The 16,992-nt window shown below is 42.1% G+C and overlaps 1 protein-coding gene across 4 annotated transcripts in view; it reads left to right on the top strand.

The window, feature by feature from the left end:
* PLCB4 (phospholipase C beta 4) overlaps nt 1-16,992 on the top strand; it is a 480,675-nt gene that overhangs the window by 171,141 nt on the left and 292,542 nt on the right. For 2 of the 4 annotated variants that reach the window (XM_027560321.1, XM_027560323.1), the window contains 2 exons: nt 6,875-6,933; nt 16,098-16,164. The gene's annotated coding sequence lies outside the window, so the exon portion shown is untranslated. The remainder of the gene's footprint in view (nt 1-6,874; nt 6,934-16,097; nt 16,165-16,992) is intronic. The other 2 variants (XM_027560320.1, XM_027560322.1) reach the window with 1 other exon arrangement.

Below are 16,992 nucleotides of genomic sequence, written 5' to 3'. Positions count from 1 at the left end.
CAAGCTCCAGAAAGGAAGGTAGCCTAGCAGAGACCTTGATTTTAGCCTTGTAAGGTGTTCAACAGAGAACCCTACAGCTGGACCCAGACTTCTGACCTACAGGACCACAAGCTACTAAATTGTTGTTTTAAGCCATCAAGTTCATAACAGTTTTGTGACATAGTCACAGAAAACCAACACGCAAGGGAAACCAGGCAAAAGAAGGTAGGTGTGTAATTGCAAAGGCATTGCCATTATTTAGAGAAAAATATAACACTTTTAAAATAACCCATAATAAATTCCTATGAAGAGCCCCCAGTTAAACATTTTAAAGCCAGTGAGCCACAGTAAATGCCAGACCCAGGAGCTGTAACTCTTCTGGGTTTCTCAAGGTGGTGCTTTTAGACTTTGGGAAGGGCGGAGGAATGATGAAGCTACACCCTTGCTAGATGTTTCTTGCGTGATGGTGACAATGTGCCGTCAAGGATGGTGGACGCTTTCCCGCCTTCCCTGTCATCCGCAGTGCTGGCTGAGCTTTCATGTGGCTTGGGGGGTCACTAACCCAGGGGCAAGAGGGGAGCTGGGGCACATGAATGAGGGCCACCTACTGGGGGTGATCCAGAGGGAGGTGCTGGGAGGCCGGGTGCACCCAGATCTTCTCAGGAGGGCCAGCCACCTCTCGGTTCTGGCTGGAGACCAGCATTCTGGGTCTATATCGCCCAGTCTTCCAGATGTCCAAGTGCAGCTGGGATTCCAAAGATTTACGGGAAATCTCCCCACATGTAAGTGTTAGCCGTCAGCTCAGATGTTAAAAGGTCACCGTGCCAGATGAAGCCCTCGGCAGCCCCTCCTCCAGCGTAGCCCAGAGGAGCCAGTCTGCGCGCAGCATGGAGCGTGAGCGCCAGGGGACAGGGGTTCTGTCCGCTCGGTCACCGTGGTGTCCTCGTGTCAAGCCGCGGGTGCACTATGCATGCTTGTGGGGTGGCTCGGAGGAGACAGCAGTGTGTTTGTGTCTCTGTGGAACTTATCAAATGTGAGCTTACTTTGGTGAAACAAGTTTTAAAGACCTGATTGCTTTTTGTTTTAAATTGAAGTGTAGTTGACTTACAACGTAGTGTTAGTTTCAGGTGTAAGCAAAGTGATGCACACACACACACACACACACACAGATGAGCTGTATGTCCTTATCAGATTACTTTGTGTGGTTGTGCCAACAGTGTCCTTTGGGCCCAGCCAATCCCTCTCTTTAACTGCAGCTCCACTGAGGCCTCTTCTGGAAGTCATCGGCAGTGAGAGGCATCAGAGGAGGAACTGTGCACTCTGCTCCGTGTGGCTGGCCCCATCCCGGGTGCTTTGCCCTGGCTGTCTCCCTTCACCCCACCCCGACTTCTGAGATGGGTACTAGCAGTACCTCCCTCTCGGAGAAGGCAGTGGCACCCCACTCCAGTACTCCTGCCTGGAAAATCCCATGGATGGAGGAGCCTGGTAGGCTGCAGTCCATGGGGTCACTAAGAGTTGGACACGACTAAGCGACTTCACTTTCACTTTTCACTTTCATGCATTGGAAGAGGAAATGGCAACCCACTCCAGTGTTCTTACCTGGAGAATCCCAGGGACGGTGGAGCCTGATGTTGTCTATGGGGTTGCACAGAGTTGGACACGACTAAAGCGACTTAGCAGTAGCAGCAGCAGCAGTACCTCCCTCTTAAAGATGCAGAGTGGGCTCAGAGAGGCGCAGCCAGTTGCTCGAAGACCACGCAGCTGGTAGACAGTTGTCCTCGGTTTCCTCTGATGGCCTTCTCCTCGATTGCTGCTCGGGGTGTGCTCTGGAGCCAGCAGCATCATCACCTCCTGGGAGCTTGGTAGAGATGCGGAGTCCATGGTCTCCATGAGAATCCTGTCTCAAACAGAATCTGCTTTTCTACCAAATAACTTGGCAATTTGTATGTATGGTAAAGTTTCAGGGCTCTAAACTTAGGTTATTCCTGAGCCACTTCTGTGGATTTGGTGAAATCTCTCTTTCACTTGAACTTATTACTCATCTTTTCCACTTAAACATTTTCACTTGAAAATAAAAAATAACTGATAAATAACTAATAACATGATAACGTTACTCTAGTAAATAGCTATTAGTGTATTTGTTGTGATAGAATTAAGTTCAGTACAGACTGACATAATTTTTCATATATAGAAGTTGTGTTAATGTGTGTGCACTCTACATTCTCTCTCCATGTGTAGTAGTAAAATACCTATATTTTACATGTAAGCTGTACCTTGAATAAACACTGTAATAAATTAATGATAAACTGTCCCTGTGGGCCACGAGTGGGAGTGTGTTCCAGCCGTGGTGCTTTGTAAATGCGGTCACCAAGTCTTCCCCTCCCATGGGCACACCCTTGAAGCGTCAAGCTCCCATCAGGTGGTGGGGCTGCCTCTCCATCCTTGGAGTCTGGGCCTGACCACGTGGTTTGCTTTGCCTGCTGCTACGGTAGCACGTGTGACACAGCAGAGACTCATGCAGGGGGACCCACACTCTTGCCATCCTCACCAACTTGGGATCTTGGTGTGACCCAAAGTAAATGTTTACTGATTAAGTCACAGAGGTTTGAGGTGGTTGGTTACACTGCGCAAACTCACTGATATGACAGTGCTCTAACATTCAGTTTGTAAAACAGTACTTTCCCATGTCTAATAGCAGATTGGAGCGAGAGAATCTGTTTTGATTCAGTCTTGCCCAGTTACTCTTCACTTGAAAACAAAATTTCAATATTAAATATATCGGGGAGAGCACTGAATGCTAGTCTTTTTGTGTTCAATACATAGATTCACAAAAACAGGCCTCTCAATGTGAGTCTCTTATATTTGTAGGTTGTCTTTTTCTCCTCCACTGAGCAATAAAAATATCACACTTAGCTAAGCTCCCCGTTGCTTTGAAATAAGACTGTATCTCAAGCACTGTGGCATCTGCCATTAGTGGTACTTTGCAGGCATATACTCTTCTTTGGCAAAAGAAAAATATAATTGTATTTCCCATCACAATAAATCCCATGGAGAATTATAATAGTCTCTTAAAAATATAAATATTTACCAGTTACTGTTCCCTTGGAGAGGGTAAGTATTTTGTTATTTTTGAAAGAAGCCAACTTCTGTTCACTGGCAAACTTACTGAAAGTTAACCATTTTTTAAACTTCAGTGAAATGTCATTTATAAAGCATAACATTCACCAACTCAAAATGCATGATTCAGTGGTTTTTAGTATATACACAAAGTTATGGAACCATTTTTACAGTCTAACCTCAGAACATTTTCATCACCTCAAAGAGAAATCCCACCCCCTTGAGCGAGTGGTCCCCACCTTCCCTGCCCTTCCAGTCCTGTACAACCACTAACCTGCTCTCTGCATCTGTTCAGTTCAGTTCAGTTCAGTTCAGTCGCTCAGTTGTGTCCAACTCTTTGTGACTGCATGGACTGCAGCACTCCAGGCTTCCCTGTCCACCACCAACTCCCAGAGCTTACTAAAACTCATTTCCATCCAGTCGGTGATGCCATCCAACCATCTCATCCTCTGGCGTCTCCTTTTCCTCCTGCCTTCAATCTTTCCCAGCATCAGGGTCTTTTCCAATGAGTCAGTTCTTTGCATCAGATGGCCAAAGAATTGGAGTTTCAACTTCAACATTAGTCTTTTCAATGAATATTCAGGACTGATTTCCTTTAGGATGGACTGGTTGGATCCCCTTGCAGTTCTAGGGACTCTCAAGAGTCTTCTCCAACACCACAGTTCAGAAGCATCAATTCTTCGATGCTCAGCTTTCTTTTATAGGCCAACTCTCACATCCATATGTGACTACTGGAAAAATCATAGCTTTGAGTAGACAGACCTTTGTTGGCAGAGTCTTTGCTTTTTAATATGCTGTCTAGGCTGGTCATAACTTTTCTTCCAAGGAGAAAGCGTCTGTATCTGTGGATTTGCCTATTCTGGACATTTCATATACATGCAGTCATACAATATGTGGCTTTTGTGACTGGCTTCTTTCATTTAGTATAATATTTTTTTAAGGTGCATTCATGTTGTCACATGTATTTGTGTTGCATTCTTTTGATTGCTGAATAAAATTTATTGTATAGATATGCTATATTTTTAAAATCCATTTCTCAGTTCATGGATATTGAGATTATTTCAGCCTGTTGGCTATCTTGAATAATGCTACCATGAAAAAATACATCAAATTTTTTTGTATGGACATACATTTTCATTTCTCTTCAGAATTACTGGCCATATGGGGGAAGATCCCTGGAGAAGGGAATGGCTACTCGCTCCATTATTCTTGCCTGGAGAATCCCATAGACAGAGGAGCCTGATGGGCTACAGTCCATGGGACCCCAGTCCTTCAGTCATGACTGAGTGACTAACACACACACACACACACACACACACACACAGTAATTCTATGTTTAACAATTTGAGGAATGCCAGACTGTGTTCAAAAGTGACTGCAGCATTTTATATCCCAGAAGCAATGTGGGAGGGTTCTGATTTCTCCAAGTTCTCATCAACACTTTTCTTAACCTGTTCTCTGATTAAAGTTATCCTAGTAGGTGTGAATAAGTATCTCATTGTGGTTTTAACTTAATTTTATATGATGGTTGAGCATTTCTTTAGGTATTTGTGTATCTTTTTTGGAGAAATGTCTATTTATTTACTCATTTTTAAATTGGGTTATCTTTTATCATTAAATTATAATAGTTCTTAAAATATTCTGGATAGGTCTCCTATTAGATATGCAATTTGCAAAAATCTTTTTCCGTGTTGTGGGTTGTCTTCACCTTCTTGATGGTGACCTCTGAAGCACAGAAGTTTTTAATTTGATGATGTCCAACTTACCTATTTTTTTTTCTGTGTTGTTTGTACCTTTAGCATTGTTTCTATGAAACCATTGCCTAAATCCATGGTCACACAGACTTGTTTCTATGTTGTATTTACTCCTAAGAGTTTTGTAGTTTTCGCTCTTATGTTTACATCTATGACGCAGTTTGCACTACTGTGTGTGTGTGTGGTGTGAGGTAGGAGCCACCTTCCTGGCTTCGCACGTGGATTTCTAGTTGTCCCAGCACTGTTTGTGGAATAGTGCTTTTCAGCAAATATATTTTGTTATATCTTTTTTGTTATTATCTTTTTTACATTAAAAAATATTTTTGTTATTATCTTTTCCTCTTCAGTGGGCTTACATTCTTTGAAAAACAGCTTTTGTTTACACCAGCATTAATAGGATCTGGGATTTGGGGGCTTTTTATAACTATTTATTAGGTTTTCTTCTATGTTATAGAAAACTCTTTCTTCTTTTGAAAGACCAAATGCACACACAGAGACACATAAACACAGAGATTTGTAGAGGCTGATACACAGACACATGTGCTTACTCATCCATTCAGTCTCTTCTTTACCAAAGATCCCATTTACATCCTTCAGCACCTAGAGTAATAATACTTGGATGAAAAAGTTGGTAGCTTATGGCCTTGATTCACATATGAGTATAGCAGTTACAGAGGTTACAGAGGTCAGTTACAGAGGTTTGCCCATAATATCCCAGTAGCTAAATAGTTCATGACAAACTGTTTATACTGCTTCACCTCTATATAGTTAAGTATTTCAACATTGGGTTTCCCAAATGTTGTAATATCCTAGCCACAGACAGAAGTAGAAAGGCTTATGGAATAATGCATCAGTTTTATGCTGGATAGTTACTTAAGGAATTAGAAAAGAAAAGCAAAATGTGTCCAGCATTTAAGTCTCTGGTTACAGAGACTTAAAGACTTGGGCATCAAGTGGTCTCTCAAAATGAAGAGCATGATATGGCTGAGTTATTAATCAATGAGCTTTTTTGGAACTGAGCTTGATTCATAGTCCCAGGAGGTAAACAGATTTAACTTCTCAGCCCTAGGCAGACCATTCAGTTATTCATCTGTTTACTGACAATGTCGGAAGTACCTAGTGTGTGATAGGCACTACCTTGGTGCTGGGTGTATACAGCTTGGTTCTAATCTTTTTTCTTTTTTTAAATGACATGGTTTTCATTTGTGGCTGTATTGGGTTGGCCAAAAAGTTTGATTGGGTTTTTCCATTCGATGTTACAGAAAAGCCTGAATGAACATTTTGATGAACCTTTCTACCTGGGAGCTTACAGTAGGCATCTCCACAAATAGATGATGATCTTTGCAAAATCCCAGTTCAGATTTTACAGACATCATTTTCCATGTCTGGATTGCCAGTTTTTCTGCCTCTACTTTCTTTCCAGATGGAAATGGACTTCCTCTTACTTCTGTGTACTTTTAACACCACCAGACCTGTGTCACTCCCCCACCCCACACAACATCTTGGAAAGATCTTGAAGCCTAAAGTCAATGTCAAGTCCAAAGTCTACATGACAACTTCTTAATGAAGACAATACAAAAATACACATAAAAAATATTGACTGTTTGTACACAGATGCAATTTCATTGTAAATCTTTCCTGTTCTGCACTGTTCTTCTTTGAAAGGTTTCTTAAAATTACTATCAGTTTTACCATCAATCAGGAAAAGATCATTGTATCTACTTCTAGAACATTTTGAATATCCTTGTTCAACTGCTGCTTAATTATTTTGGTAGGTCAAGAGGTGGAATTGGAGATCAGCAGCTTAATAAAGTATATAAACCCTGTAGGCTGAGTGTAGCAGTAACATTTCTGATGATTACGTGTTTTGTCATCTGTTTAGAAACTGTCACGAATTTATTAATGTCACTTTCTGATGTGTTTTAAAGAATACTAGGGGTTTTGATTTTGAAGTACAGAGATTTCCATGGAATGCAGAAGTCCTTTACATTCACTTTTCTCTGTTCTGTGTCGTTCCTTCACAGAGGACAGCGCTGTAATTGGACTAAGCAGAAATCACCTTTAGCCAGCCCCAAGCCATCTGGTATGTACTCTGCACATGGTGGGTAAGAGTTGATAGTTTTGTGGAGTTCTAGAACTTTCAGTCTGTAAAATGAATCCCTTCAGTCACACTGTTATCCCATCTGAAAGGCCTCTCAAAACTGGTTCACAGATGTTTTCTTTGATGTTGTGGAACACTCATCACCTGGCATTTTCTAGATTCAAGTTTATTCATTCTACCAGCTTTGGATGCTTCATTTTCTCCTAAATTTTCTTGCTGTCTGCACTGACTTTGGTGTACATTTAGTAAGCATCAGTGTGTTAGTCACTAAGTCATGTCTGACTCTTTGTGACCCCATGGACTATAGCCTGCGAGGCTCCTCAGTCCATGAGATTTCCCAGGCAAGAATACTGGAGTGGGTTGCCATTTCCTTCAGATATTATTATTAAAGTTAATGTTTTATGTAGTTCTTTCTGAGGAGAAATGTATGTGAGTTGTTTTTAATCTTATGCACATTTTGTTTAAAAAGATTCTCACAGATGCCAACTCACTGTCAGCCTGAATCCACTCTCTGTTTTATGGGAGCTACCTATAAAGATGATGTAATTAACTCCTTCCAATGTTTCTCTGAAGTTCTGTTTTACAAATCTTTAACAAAATGCTAAAATGGAAATCAGAAATATATATGCACAGTTCTTTTTATTTATAAATGATGAATTGCCCATGCTTTATTCAAGAGCCAGAGTCCTAATGAATGCTCTTTTACAACTCCTTTGGCCAATTGTTATTTTCTTCTTGGTGTTGTAAATAAAAAATTTGAACTATATGTCATTTCTTACTTCAAGGGACAAGAAGTAATTTTATAGTGATCACATGAAAAAAATAACCAGCAGATTTATATTTATGGTAAAGAATCTGCCTGCAATGTGGGAGACCTGGGTTCCATCCCTGGGTTGAGAAGATCCCCTGGAGAAGGGAATAGCTACCCACTCCAGTATTCTGGCCTGGAGAATTCCATGGACTGTATAGTGCATGGGGTTGCAAAGAGTCAGATACGACTGAGAGACTTTCACTTTCACTGATATCACATGTTCTTTGGGCTTCCGTTGTGGCTCAGTTGGTAAAGAATCTGCCTGCAATGGGGGAGACCTTGGTTCGATTCCTGGGTTGGGAAGATCCGCTGGAGAAGGGAAAGGCTACCCACTCCAGTGTTCTGGCCTGTAGAATCCCATGGACTATAGTGGATTCCAGGCTCTATGGACAGAGAAGCCTGGTGGGCTACAGTCCATGTGGTCTCAAAGAGTCAGACACAACTGAGTGACTTTCACATCACATCATGTCTATAAGTGAGCTCCAGGTCCCAAGCATTTAAAATCAGTATTATTTTCTTCTCCACGTTTAATGCCATGTCAGACATTCCATTATCTCCTGGCAGGGCCCATGGCTGATTTTCTTCCAGCCTTTCTGTGAGAGGAGGGAAGACTCATACTACCTGACAAGTTCTCCATACTACCATATCAGTACTTAACGATGACAGAAGATCAAGAAAGTAGATTTATTATTGAATGTTCCTACTTATTTTTAGTCAAGTGAAGTATATTTTACTGTTCCCCGTGGATGATTCATAACCATGTCTCAGCAGGCAAACTCAAGTTGGGAATCTAAATAATTCACTAGAGACTTTTAAATCAGTGTGGACAGGATATCTACTTTTTGGTTTCTTTTTAATGTTTTTTTTTGACTATCTAGTTTCTCTGTACAATCACTGTATTATCCTTAAAAAATAAGTATTGTTCATCATCTGTTTTACATGGTCCCTATGAAGAATTAGGTATTTTGTGAAAAGAAAGACTTGATTTAAGAATAAAAAAAAATAACCTAGAGCTTAGAAGTTGTTTGTTCTATATTTTATGATTTCTTGTATATTAAGTGGTATAAATGCCACCCATTTGGTTTTACAGAATTTAGATGGCATTGAGGCTTCCCTTGTGGCTCAGGTGGTAAGAATCTGCCTGCAATGCAGGAGACCTGGGTTCAGTCCCTGGGTTGGGAAGATCCCCTGGAGAAGGGAATGGCAACCCATTCCAGTATTCTTGCCTGGAGAATCCCACAGACAGAGAAGTCTGGCGGGCTACAGTTCATGGGGGTCACAAAGAGTTGGACATGACTGAGTGGCTGACACTTCAGACGGCATCGGGCCCCGGGACAACTAATGTAGAACGTGGGCTCCTCTTCCATCCCCACACCCGATAGGACCTGATTGAACCTGGCATCTCACTTGTCACTGGGGTTTTGATTGTCATCTTTGTGTTAGGCTTGCCTTTTCCCAGGGAGAAAATTCTTGTGTGTTTCCTGACATCTTCTTCTAAAAGTAAAAGCATTTTACTCTAGCAACATTCAATTGTTGCTGCTAAGTCGCTTCAGTCGTGTCCGACTCTCTGTGACCCCAGAGACGACAGCCCACCAGGCTCCCCCGACCCTAGGATTCTCCAGGCAAGAATACTGGAGTGGGTTGCCATTTCCTTCTCCAATGCATTAAAGTGAAAAGTGAAAGTGAAGTCGCTCAGTCGTGTCCAACTCTTTGCGACCCCATGGACTGCAGCCCACCAGGCTCCTCCATCCATGGGATTTTCCAGACAAGAGTACTGGAGTGGGGTGCCATTGCCTTCTCCGATTCAATTGTTGGCTGCTTTAATAATGAATTTTTATCCTGAAGTGAAATCTGATACTTTTATAATGTCCTCCCATATTTAAAATTGGAAATATCTGGACCCTGGCATCTGAACTATTCTTGTTTCATCTTGAACACTGGCGTAATTTTGTCATGATTCCAACAGTGGGATGTACATATGTTCTAAGTGGGTTACTTTTTTTTAGGACTATTACATCCACAGTGGGCATTCAGAATATATTTTAATTCCTGTAATGGCAAAAGGTATATTTTATGTTTTTCTTATTTAAGTTACATTCAGCTTAGTTTTTCATCAGTGTTAAAATAGAAAGAATTTAAATAAACCAAATGAGATGAATTATCCTCACTCTTAAATTTCTAGCTTCAGAGTGAGTCTTCTTAAAGAAGAATTTATTAGTTTGGTCAAACCAAAAGCCATGTGTTCAAGTTTCATGAAAGAAAACAAACCTTGGTACCTACTGACCTGTTTTGTTTGCATTTCAAAGATATACTATTTGCGAGGCAAAACTCACCTAGTTTTGGGGGTTGCTTTCTTCCTTTGGAGTGACTTGAAATTGTTTTTATTAAATATTGGTTATGTTCAGAATTTATACTATCAGTGTCATGTATGAAGCTCACCAAACTTTATGCTGACTTTATTTTTACTTCTACTTTGAGCCTTACACACTACCCTCACCTTGTTCACACCTGGAGAAAAATATGTTGTGCCAAGTTATTAGCATCTTTATTCTAGGGCTGCTGCATTGCTGTATAGGAACAAAGAGGCTTCTTGCTTGTTGTTTAACAAGCAAGTGATGAGTGCAGCTATTTTAAATACTAAAGTGTTACAGAAACTTATCCGAGGTACGGAAACAAGGATCCGTTACACATTTTCCTGGAGCCTATTCACACATCATGAAAGTCTTGGCTTGGGTGCCCCTGAGCAGACTTGAGATGGGATTTCTGCAGGAGTCTTTTATTAGGGCAGCATTCCCAGGGGGATGAGGGAGTGGGGAAGGGAAGGGAGAAGGGAGCCAGACAGGGGAAGGTGTGGGCATTGTCTCTGCCTCGACCCAATACCTGGAGGAGCTCTGGAGCACAACTGCTCCAGGAATCTGCTCCTTCTGCTCTAGCGAGGGAGCTGGCCTTCCCATCTCTGCCTCAGACACCGACTGTGGGCTGGTGGGAGAGGGGCTGCAAACCAGGGAGCACTTGACTCTGTATCTGCAGGTAAAGCAGCTCTGGAAGTTGAAGAGTGCTTCTCTTAAGAAATGTGCAGTTGCCATCTTTAGAAGCAAAACACAAAAGCTGGGAGGTGGGCACACAGGACAATTAAAAGGTACCAGTGGTATCTGGACAGACACTGGAGTATCTCCTATACCTAGTCACATGTTGTCTCACCTACTTCCTCACTTATCTGGGCATATTCTTCATCCCTTAGGCCATTTCCTGGTGTCAGTTACATTCATTTTCTTGCTTCGAGTTGGTCATGAGCTACTGCTTCAAACAGCAGAATCCCAGACTACTGAAGGTAGTCTTCAGTAAATAGAGCTGCTACATGTATTAGAGTTAGAAGAAAATAAAAATCCATAATTTCAAAGCTTTCCTTAGATGGGTGTCTTCATGGATAACAATTTCAGTGCCCTGATAAAAGAGGCAGGGATATTCTGTGACTATATTGTTGGCATTTATTCTTGCTAGAAACATTTCCAAGCATACATGTTAACACGATGATTTCTCATTCTCATCTATTTTAACCATCCTTATAAATTTTATACTTTAGCTTTTGCCTTTAAAAGTATTTTCTTAAACCTTTTATGAAAATATATGGTGTTTCTGAACTGAATTGAAATGATGGTATTTCCTTTTAGTCAGTTAAGTTGCTTAGTTGTATCCGACTCTCTGTGACCCCATGGACTGCAGCACACCAGGCTTCCCTGTCCATCACCAACTCCCAAAGCTTGCTCAAACTCATGTCCAGCCAGTTGGTGATGCCATCCAACCATCTCATCCTCTGTTGTCCCCTTCTCCTCCTGCCTTCAATCTTTCCCAGCATCAGGGTCTTTTCCAGTGAGTCAGTTCTTCGCATCAGATGGTCAAAGTATTGGAGTGTCAGCTTCAGCATCAGTCCCTCCAATGAATATTCAGGACTGATTTCCTTTAGGATGGACTGGTTGGATCTCTTTGCTGTCCAAAGAACTCTCAAGAATCTTCTCCAACACCACAGTTCAAAAGCATTTCTTTGGCGCTCAGCTTTCTTTATGGTCCAACTCTCACATCCATACATGACTACTAGAAAAACCATAGTTTGACTAGACTCACCTTTGTTGGCAAGTAATGTCTTTGCTTTTTAATATGCTGTCTAGGTTGGTCATAAGTTTTCTTCCAAGGAGCAAGTGTCTTTTAATTTCATGGCTGCAGTCACTATCTGCAGTGATTTTGGAGCCCCAAAAAAACAAAGTCTCTCACTGTTTCCATTGTTTCCCCTCTATTTGCCATTAAGTGATGGGTGTTTCTTTCCTTGGGCACTTTCAACTCAGTATAGCACAAAAATGTGGCCTAGTAGAAACAGCATGTGAACAGCAAGGCATTTCTCTTTAGCCTCATTTAAAATTAAAAAAAAAAAAAAAGGTTGTGATAACAGGCTGAATTGGAGGCTGGGAAGTCCAAGATCACACTTGAAATTAATTTAAATAATGTGTTTAGCCTAGCATATCCTAATTATTATCATTTCAACATTCAATACTATTAATTATATTTTGCTTTTTAATTTTTTATTGGGTGTAAATTCGATACAACAAATCTCAATTCAAACTAGCCATATTTCACGTGCTCAAAACCACTTTGGCCAATGGCACTGTATTGGACAGTGCAACTTCAGAATGTTATAGAAAAGCTCTGATAAGAGGCTTCTTTCCTTTGAGACAAAACTTTTTGTCAGCAGTCTGAATCTTCCAGCTTGGTAACCCCATTCAATAAAGCAATGAGGTGGCATTGTTGTCCAAAGAAAGTGAGCTGATCTGTCTTTGATGAGCTATTGTCACTTCCATTTGGTACTTAATGCCCTGTAGGCATGAATTATGATGAAAATGATTGGGTTTGACAGCTAAGATATCAACGATAACCTTCAGGAGTGCAGAGTTACTTTTTGAAAGACCCCGGGTCTTGATTGAAGGGGAGACTGTGTAGAAATTTTAAAGAGGAGAGGAAGGCATCTTAGGAAATGGAAAAAATGATGTATATGTATATAATGTGTGTTGGCAGAGAAGAGTGTAGATAAGTTTGAGTACTGGCATGTAATCTGACAAGGCTGGAATACTAACTGCACAGTAAGAAAGGTAGTTAGTGTCTAGACTGATGCCAGTTTTGAAAACCTAAATTGTGCAGAGTATGAAGTGGGATATCATCATGGCTTAGTTTACACACTAGGCTCTGTTTTTGGAATCCCTCCAAAATGTAGTGACTTGAAACAACAGAAGCCCCCTCATCACCTCACATTTCCTGTGAGTCAGGGGTTCTGGAAGGGCTTCATTGTGCCCTTCTGGCTCAGAGGACCTTTCAGGTAGCTGCATTCAGACAGTATCTGAAGCTGCAAGAGCAGGAGGCTGGAGCAGCTGGAGGCTGGCTGGGTTTCCCCGCCACAGGCTCAGGATGTCTCCGTGGCTCTCTTCATGGGTAACCATGGGCTTCCTCATGGTCTGCTGGCTCTAGGGCAGCTGGTGCTTCCATGGGCCCTGTGATTATTCCCCCTGACAAGTGAGAGGCACCTCTGCTCGGGAAGGCTCCTTGGAAATAATGCTGCATCATTTCCATCACATGACTTTGTTACTGGGGAGTCACGAGCCAGTCCAGTTTCAAGGGGAGGAGACATAAATGCCCACTTCTCAGTGGGAGGGTGCTAAAGTCGCCTGGTGTGGAGAGAGTGTTGGAAGAACTGTCCCAGAACCCCTTCCCAGCATCACTGCTGTCTGCATCTTGCCCCCGGGCCGTGCCCTGGGAGTGTTGTAGCGTGAGCTCACCATTCATTCCTGGGTCCACTTCCACACGGGCGCTCTCTCTCCTTTCCTCACCTGGGGAGCTAGACTGAGCAGCCCTTAAGGAGAGCTGAAGCCTTCAGTTCCGGCAGTGAATGGCCAGCCCTGGCCTTCCGTCCCCCTTTCAATATCTTTACTTGCCTTTACTGGTAGAGGCCCCCGCTAGCGTGGGCATGCCCCAGCCTCACATTCTCCTCGCATTCTTGATTTGTGGAATAACTGAGGGGTAAGAGAAACAGCAAACACAAAGGAAAGAAGAATCTTCTAACCATTTACTTCACCCCTCTACCACGTAGGGATATCTTCTTCGTACAAAAGGATTTTCACCCTTGGCTAACGGCAGGGCTCTTCTCTCCCTTCTTCCGTTTCTAGGGTGGCTCTCTATTGCTCTGCTTTTGGTTTCCATGAACATCTGGGCTTATTTCCCGAGGTGATTAGAAGGAAGGAGGAAGGATATGAGACCAGCACATAACTTGTGTAAGAGAGCTTTCCTAAATATTCCTAAGGCCAGCATTCTGCCACATCCTGTTCTCCCTGGTTTTCATAGGAAGGTCTCCATTCTTTGCCAGAATCTCAAATTTATCTGAATACCAGCCTTGAAACTAGGTGTGTGATGAGCTTTCCTGTACTTTCCTAGCCTTCCTTCCTCTTGCTAAATCACAGCCTTTAACTAGAAAATATTAAAATGCCAACAGCAGAAGAGTTTAGAGGTATTAAATTCTGCAACTTAATTACTGTGAACTACATTAAAAAGAAGACTTGATGGATAGAGAAATGGATAAAGATCTAGGTATTCAAAAAGGCTAGTTGGTAGGAATATGGTTGTTCACCGGGAAAAAAATCTTTCAATTTTTCTTTATTTTTAAAATAAAATACTAGAGAAGAAAAGCATAAACCATAAAATTATAGTGTGATACATTTGGGAAAATAATGTCCATTTTCTACTTTAGCAGTTGCTGAAGTCTTATCCTGTTTTTCAGTCCAAATAAAATTTCAGAAATTTTTGTCCTTAGCAAAGTTATTTATCCTGACTTGTTTCCCAAAAGATTTGAAGAAACTGAAAAAGATCTAACAGTCCAGTATTTTTTAGTTTGACTAGGATTTTCACATATAGCTTTTTAATATGCTATTATTGAAGTTCTTAAGACATTAAAATTGCTTTTGCGTGACATTTCCCAAGAGCCCTTGTGCAATCCTGACAGCAGGAACTTCTTATTCCAAAGACAGAGTTTCTTGTCCCCATATATGGTCCCACACTCCCCTATCTTGAGTTGGGTAGCCTGAATCTTTTCCAGGTTTGAAACATTTTTTCCCTGCTACAGTGAGAAGGTTTGCTTTGTTTGGTTTGTTTCTGTAAAAAAGAATTTTACAGAAATTTACAATTTAGCTCCCTGACCCTTTTAATTTTTTTGATTTGTCAATAATCAAAAAGCCAGTAGAAGTTGTTGCATTTGCAAAGTCTTTGCTTACTCTTCTGAAATGAACAAAAGAGCAGGCTTCATGATTTCATTGTCCTCAGTTGGGGAAGGGCAGCTTGCTGAGGACTGAGGACTAAAATAAACCCTCCCAGGAAAGGGAACCAGCCAGTGACCTTGGGTCGTGACCACCTTGCAGATCAACTGCTCCCTTCCTTGCTGTTTTTTGTGGCTTCTGGCGGGGCATCAAGTGTCACAAATGCAGAAGAGAGCAGTCTGAGGAGGACTCCAGTGCCTCTGCGGGCAAAAGTGCTGACGTGATCCCCTAATCCCTGTATGGCCGCAGGCTTTCACAGCGGGCAGGCAGGGAGCGGAGAGAAGGCACTCCTCAACAAAAGAGAAGCGGCAAGAAACTGATGCCGTGGCAGTCACTTTTACACTCCTCAAGGAATAATAGAGCAGTCTGGAATTTGGAGAGATGCGTGCAGATGTTAGTAGCCCTTACTGATCCAAAAGAGAAATAAAAGTCACACCTACTGCTCGAAGCAATTAGAAGTGTATTGGAAAACTGGAGGGTGCTCCTGGTGACTGATAATTTCTTACCTGGTTCGCTGCCTTTTGGTGTGGGAGGAAGAAGGTGAGCTCTGAAGCTTGCAGCTTGGTTTTCCCATCTGGAAAATGAGCACAGTGTCACCAATTTCATTGGGTTTTGGGTCTTTACAAGGAGGTGGGGGATATGCGGGACCTATCTTCTATAGGTAGTATCTTCCTTCCCATTTTTCTCTCCATGGATATTTGTGAGCTTCCAAACTACTTTCTTCTGTGTGACATTTCCCACGAGCCCTTGAGTCGTCATGAAAGCAGGAACTGCTTATTCCAAAGAGAGGATTTCTTGTCTCCCCATATTTTCTGTTTTGACCTGGGCATCCTGAACCTTTTCCAGACCTGAAACATGGTTCTACCCACCTCCCCCCACAATGGAAGTGTTCACTTTGATCTGTTTCTGTAAAAGGGAGAAAAAAATAAATAAACCCCACTCAGCTCCCTGGCTCTAGAGATGTTAACTCTTCTCCTTTTGCTCCTCAGAAACCCTCTGCTCTTTCTTCTGTACGAAAGTAAAGGAAGGAAGGATCTGCACCTTGAGGAGCTTCGGGTACTACTCTGTCCTTCCGTTAAGGACTTTCTCCTGCCTAACAGGGCCCACCCTCTCTGCCTTTAGAACCTGTGGCTTCTGGTACAGGTGCTGCTGTTAGGATGACCATCCCTGGATTGAATTCCTCTTCCTGTAGGCATGCCGTCTCTGCTTCTCCTCTGCACACATCTGCTGGCACCTTTGCCTCTCCTGGGGCTTATTTCTGCCATTCCCACAGCTTCAGTCCTATCTAAAAACCTGCCCTGCTTTGCCTGCCTTGTCTTTCTTCTTCCTTCTGCCTTTTTCACAAAAATTGAAGTGAAATTCATATGACAAAAATCACCCATTTAAAAGTGAGCAATTCAGTGTCATTTAGCACATTCATAAACTTGTACAACCACCACTTCTTTCGAGTTCTAAAACATTTTCATCACCACCAGAGAAGCCCCCATACTCATAAAGCAGGTGCTTTCCCCACTTCCCCTTTCCCAGTCCCTGGCAACGTATCTATGAATTTGCCTATTTTGGATATTTCATGTAAATGGAATCACATATTCTGTGACCTTTCACTTCAGTTCAGTCGCTCAGTCAGGTCCGACTCTTTGCAACCCCACGGGCTGCAGCACGCCAGGCTTTCCTGTCCATCAACCAACTCCCAGATCTTACTCAAACTCATGTCCATTGAGCTGGTGGTGCCATCCTACCGTCTCATCCTCTGTCGTCCCTTTCTCCTCCTGCCTTCAATCTTTCCCAGTATATTATTTTTAAGAGTCGTCGATGTTGTAGCGTGGATGAGTATTTCATCCCTTTTTATAGTTGAATACAATGTCCATTGTCTGCATATACCAG

Source organism: Bos indicus x Bos taurus, chromosome 13 (assembly GCF_003369695.1).
Source record: "Bos indicus x Bos taurus breed Angus x Brahman F1 hybrid chromosome 13, Bos_hybrid_MaternalHap_v2.0, whole genome shotgun sequence".
In the NCBI taxonomy this organism is placed as follows: Eukaryota; Metazoa; Chordata; class Mammalia; order Artiodactyla; family Bovidae; genus Bos; species Bos indicus x Bos taurus.
This window is presented reverse-complemented; position numbering and strand designations above follow the sequence as displayed.